General features: G+C 40.5%; 1 protein-coding gene across 2 annotated transcripts in view; it reads right to left on the reverse strand.

Moving 5' to 3' along the window:
• ATP9B (ATPase phospholipid transporting 9B (putative)) overlaps nucleotides 1–6,487 on the reverse strand; it is a 447,238-nt gene that overhangs the window by 173,909 nt on the left and 266,842 nt on the right. The gene's annotated exons all lie outside the window — the stretch shown is intronic.

Here is a 6,487-nt window from a genome sequence, read left to right on the forward strand (position 1 = left end):
GTCCAGCCCCTCCAGAAGCTCCCTAACTAAATCCTCACTCACTCTAGGCCCAGGTGAGCCTCCCCCGGGGCCCAAAGGGGGCCCAGCAGGGAGGTGGCAGTTCTGGTCCTTACTGAGGAAGACAGAGGCAAAGAACATGCATCTGTGTTGCTTTTGATTGCCAGGGAAGCCAGGGACAAAGAAGGGCCAGGGTCTTGAAACCAGAGTACTCCTCTGCGTACAACTGCACCTGTTCTGTGGTGGCTGCATTAGGGATCCTCAGGACCTCTCATCCCTGCTGGTCTTTGAGGGCACCATGGGTTCTGTTACAGTGAAAGTGAAGACGTTGCTGTAGTGCATACCATGGTTCTCTGTGGGAATGTGGGACAGCTCCTCGTAATGAGACATGGTGACCTTGACTCAGCTGGATGGCATCTGGGCTTTTTCAAAGCAGGACTGCTTCCACTTTGTTTTACAATGGCACTACTGCCAATCCCAGTTGTAGATCTGTGCTGTTATCTCCACAGTGATCAGCTGAAAGACCTACTTGTTGAGATGGCTTTTGCAGAGGGCCTGCTGGAGAGGAAGAAGTGACTTCTGACATGATGCATGGGTCAGCTTGCTTGGTTCTTGCTTTGGTCAAGACACAGGGCAATCTGCTGCCTCAAAAAACTGTCTTTCGATACAACCCTTCAGCTCTGCAAGGTGCATGAAAGGGTGCTTGCTTGGGTATCCAGCTGTGAGACGGCATGGTCATTTCTTTACTCACAAGTTGAGCATCAGTCACTAAAATGCTCCCTGAAGCCATGGGATAACAAGGGGCACAAATTGCTGGGATGCCGGAGGACTGCTGTGGCCTCTTGGGCAAGGAAGAACTGTACAGGCATTTGTTCTCCTGCAACAAACTCTTGTGCAAGTGAGATCTTCCTGGTTGGAAATAGAAGAACTTTCTTGCATTCTGCTATATTTTCTCTGTGAGAAACTGCATGGATGCCTGTACACTTGCAGTTTCTCTCAATTGAATGGCACTTCTCCAGCTAGAAATGTGACAGCTGTCCATGATCTATGTATGCTTGTGCTCTCTTTGAAGTTCAAGTCTTCACTAACATGCATGTTGAAGAAGCAAGTTTCTAACTAGTTTTGGGAAGGGAGAGATTTGTTTGCAGGTAATTTCAGTATTCTTTAGAAGCAGCTACACTGGGGCAGAGGTCAAGGTGGATTAAACTACTTATTCTAGAATCCATATTCTGCTGACCTAAATCTAATAAATTACAGAGACATTTTCCCTAACAAAAGCTACAATGGTTTGTTCCGATACCATCATATTTATAGTGTTTTCTAATGTTTTATATAGTTTTACAATTTTTCAAGTAAGGTTTACTCATCTAATTTTATGGATCATCTCTGGCACATTTAAAGAAAAAATAAGCACTAAATTTGTTGTATGCCAGTCCAGTAATACATAATCTGATTTTAAGGAAAAGATGCATGTTCTTTTCGGCAGTTTAACCACTTTATTCTTCAATTTCATCAGAACTTTTGCATGTATAATATCCAGTCCTGATGCGTTATTACACTTTAGTTTACTCATTTGTTCCAGCATCTCCTACATCTAAAAGTACTTCACCATTACTGCTTGGAAAAAGTAGGTCTTCAATAGGTAACTTTGACAAAATTTTCTTTGGTGATGCAAAGAGAACAGTTAACTTATCTACAATGTTCTTATTCTTTTTAAATTGTTGCCATTATTTCCTGGTAGCCCAGTAAACACACTGATTATCTTGCAAACTTCCTATTCCTGATTTACCTAAAGATTTCTCTCTTATTTCTTTCTGGCAGTTTACTTGCTCTTCAAATTCCCTCTGTTCTCCTGGTTTCTATCTTACATTTTACTACCATAGTTTATGCTCCTTATAATTGGATTCACTAGGGCTGGATTTCTATTTTCTGAGAGAGACCTGTTTTGGTTTAATAGCTTCTTGAACATTATCGTTTAAAAGTGTGTTTTCTTTTCTCAGGTCTTCATTGTTTAGAGATATTCATATCTTTTCAGTTCTTTATGATATGTTTAAGTATTTTAATTTCCTCATTTTGACTTCAGGGAATTTCAACTAGTTTCCTCAATTTTTTTCAAATTAGTTTTGCTAAAGTTTCAGGTCACCATTATCATTTGCTATCTCCTACAGGATCTTGAAGGGATGAGCTCTGGGGTGCTGAATAAAGTGGAACATTTTGTCTTTCATTCTGTGCTTTTCCCAGGCAGTCTGTGCATGATCAACACATGATTTATTATTGCTTATTTAGGCTTAAATATACACATAAAAGAACAGCTATCACAGACTCTAGATGCCTCTGTCAAATTAAAAATATATTACCAATAAAATTACAGAATTAAAAAATGGGATATTTCAATCCTAAACTTCATATATGTACAGGATAGTAATTCAGATTACAAATCAATCAAACTACTACAATTCCATAAAAGAAATATTATCATAGACACCTTAGTCATCGTCAAAGTGATGCCTCTTCAGAAAGATAGATTATCCAGCCATACCTGCATAATTTCAACAGTTGTAAGACTATCTAAGAATGAAGTCACATATGCTGGAAAAGGCTTGAACTGGTACAAATGCAGCAGTCACTTTCTAAGTAATACAAATTGTGAAGTGTACCTTAATTTGGTTCTGTCTCCTATATTGGCTCCCCCACTGAAAACAGTTAAATTCAGGGTATGGATATTGCCATGTCCAAACTATTTCAAAGAAACATAAAAAAGTAGGGTGGAAGGGACCTCAAGAGGTCATCTAATCCAAGCTGCTCAGCCATGGTACTTATCTAAACCAGCTTCTACAATGGGCTCTAATGACATTTGTGTTCCTTTGGAGTTATGCATCTATTGACGAACAGGTGGAAACTTGAAAGTGAAGGAGACAAAACTTCCAAAGGATCTGGCACTAGGCTACGGAACAATGTCCATAGAGGTAAGGATGACCGCTAACCTCAAGGCATTCAGAATTGCACAGCATCTCTCTTCAAGTTATCTTTTTCTCAGTAATAAGATCTTCACTAAGACATTACACAAACGTAACTATTCTAGTTTACACTTGAAGGGAGAAAAACTGGGGTGGGGGGAAACGACATAATGTTTTGTTACTTAACTTCCGACACCTGGGAGACATACCGGTATGAAAAAGTGCTGGGGCCATATAAACACATAGATATGAAAGCTAGACTGCTAGGCAGTTGTAGTATAGAGAGTTTTTTTCCAGTTGTACAGTTATACAGACTATGCCCTTACTTATCTGCAGTGACTTTGTAAGTACGATAAAAGCTTTTCTGACCACAAAACTCCATTAGTATAATTCCCTTTTAATAACTCTTAGTAGGTCTTTCAAAATACAGCACGATATTGGTTCACTAGTTTTGAGCTACCCTGATCACATTATACCTATCCTTCTCTGTTTACTCATTAGGCCATAGACCTTTTGTTACTTTTTTATTTAGAAAAGATTTTATTTTCTCTCTTAAGAGGCAATTTGTATGAGATTTCAGTTAATTTAACTATAACACAGGAAAATAATAGTATTAAAAAACTGAGTGATTTAAAATGCCCCGCCTGGTTTTTATAAAACTTTAACAGGGTAAGTCTTAAATATATAGACCTTCTCCTACATTTATGCAAACTGTGCATTCATTCCTGTTTTTGTACAGTTACCATCTTTTCTCCAACTCTAAGCAATAGAAGAGAGTTTTTAAACCTTTAACAAGCCCACTGAAAATTCAGTTAAGCTTAGGCTGACCTGAGATATGGAGTCAAAAATAACCAATACAACCCCTCCAAACAAACAAATCAACCAACCAAAAGAAAAATCAAAGCCAAAGATAAAAACTTCCTTTCAGAATCCCCCCATGCAATTATCTTAAGTTACCATGTATCTGACATATGATATAAGACACATAAGAGGTATGCATCTGTTTAATCATGCTTTGGATGCCATTAGCCAATGATTAGCACAGACATGGAGAATGACTTACAGCATACATTTTGCTACACTTTTTCATGTATTCTGGGTTACTGCCTTGTAGGTAGTGTAAATTGATGCTGTGCAGAGATACCCAAAGTTAGCTTGCATACTGGAAGTCCTATAGCCATGTTAGTGGAGTGCTCCATCCAGGCTAACATAACATGCTTCTTAGCAGCAGGACTAATCAGCGTGGTGCTCCTCCTAGGGCCCATCTACACATTATACTTAAGGAGTGATTAACTGGTTAATCATTACTTAAGTGGTCATCCAGCCACACATTCATTCAGTTAATGGTGTGATAAATAGAGGAAGAAGCCACAAAGATAATTCACAAAATGTGTGGTAACTTTGTAGCTGCTTCCTATCATGCCATTAATTGAACATATGGCCAGGGGCCCTGTGGCTGGGAGCCCCATCAGCTGGTAGGAGCTCCCAGCTGGGGTTGGGGTGGGGACAGAAAGTATGTTCGTCCCATAACCTAGGAGCTCCAGGCTGATGTTGGCCATCAGCCACAGAAGCTTATGACCCTGTGGCTGGGAGCCCCATTAGCTGACAGGGCTCCCAGCTGTGAGGGGGGCCCCACGCAACCCCATAGCTGGGAGACCACAGCTGACACACTGTCCCACTGATAGGCGTGTTTCATGCACACCCACGGTTGTGAAAGTGCAACTGATATGATGTCCCAGTTGTGGGGGTGCTTCATGCATCCCTGTGGCAGAGAGATCACAACTGACATAAGACCACAACTGCTTCATGCACTCCCATGGCTGAGACATTGCATCAGCTGAGCCACTGCAACTGGGAGCCCAGGTTAGTCAATGGCACTCCCAGCCATGGGAATGTGTGGTACACTTCCACAGCTGGGAGCCTTGTCAATTGAGGGGGCTGCCAGCTGTGGGAGCTTGTTTCTTGCTAGTGCAGGGGGAGCCCAGGATTGGACTTTCCCTGCATCAGTAACAAGGCGTGATGGAATCCGATTCATGATCCAACAATCACACCATCTGCCATGCACAATTGTGTGGACTGCACATTAGATCCTACTGAGCCTTTAGCTGTGTGTGTAGAGGGGCCCCTAGACTGATATAGCTATATAGCTTCTTGCACCTGTGATTTATCAATTATCTTTGCATGGCACTGCACTGTGCTACGTAACAATGACCCTTAATGGCAACACCACTTAATGGAAAATACATTAGAATACCTTGTCTCTTTTGCTGTCACCTTTATTTTTAGGGCCAGAGGAAGCATGGCCTTGTGCTTAGCATCCTGGATCTGGCTTCCTGTGTCATCCTGACAAGTCATTTACTCTCACTATACCCCTTTTGTTGAGGATAAATAAATAGTTGACAGATAGTTGGGCGTTAAAGGAGCTCTTCAAATACTTAGACAGCTAAAATGCAATTGAAATGTGGTATGATACATAGGTCTAGATCTTTTTGACCGATTGGAGGCTAAGACATTTGACATTTATTAGAGACAGGCTAAAATGAATACTGATGGAAATCCAGCTGTACCTTCATAGTTGTTCCAAAATACGCAAAGAAAACAATGAAGCTGACCTAAAATCAAGCACTATCAAACACAAAAAAATTACTAACTTGGTTAAACATTACTTTTTCTGACTTATTTAATTTATGTTAAGCATTACTTGACTAACTTGTAGGTCAAACAGGTGTTTACATTTATGTTGGTTTTTATATAACTTTTGTTGGCAATTTGTTGAGAATTAACATTTTGGTTCTCAGATTTTGAAAAAAAGTTGTGTTTTTAAGTAAATTAAAATATATGATGTACCTTTCTTTGGAATTCTACTGTTCTAGTTATGTGGGCTTATTACACACACACACACTAATTATAAATGTTATATATTTTCATGAGCATGGACTATTTGGATTCATTGCACCTTATCTACTCTGCATTGAATCCCCTGCAGACTTGCATTTACTGTTACTGATCCTCAGCACTATTGATTTGTGGTCTTTCTTCTCTAAAATTGTCAGGACAGCAGCAACCAGAGCTGAAGGTTTCTGAGGTATTCCCCACACAATTCCCCAAACACTCTTTTCTGGCCTGACCATGACCCTCCCTACGACCTTGACCAACAGCAATGTCAGGTATCTTGCGTAGACCAGGCACCTCTTAACGGTGTATTGTACCAACTCAGTATAGGGTGTCAAGGGAATACCTGCAAATTCTGCTTTCATATAAATAGTGGACTACTACCTTTTTTTTCCCTTCAAAAATAGGTCTTAAAATACATGAGCATTCACTATGTGGGTTTGGATAAAAAAGAATAATTTCATCAAAAGGAACTGGGCACGTAAGAAGAAGAGAAATGTGGGGCCCTTACAGGACAAGACGGGGAATCTGGTTGTCACGCCAGATGACAAAGCCAACATATTTAATAACTTCTTTGCCTCTGTCTTCCTCAGTAAGGACCAGAACTGCCACCTCCCTGCTGGGCCCCCTTCGGGCCCTGG

Source organism: Gavialis gangeticus, unplaced genomic scaffold (genome assembly GCF_001723915.1).
Source record: "Gavialis gangeticus isolate Ggan-Ray unplaced genomic scaffold, GavGan_comp1, whole genome shotgun sequence".
Taxonomy (NCBI): Eukaryota; Metazoa; Chordata; order Crocodylia; family Gavialidae; genus Gavialis; species Gavialis gangeticus.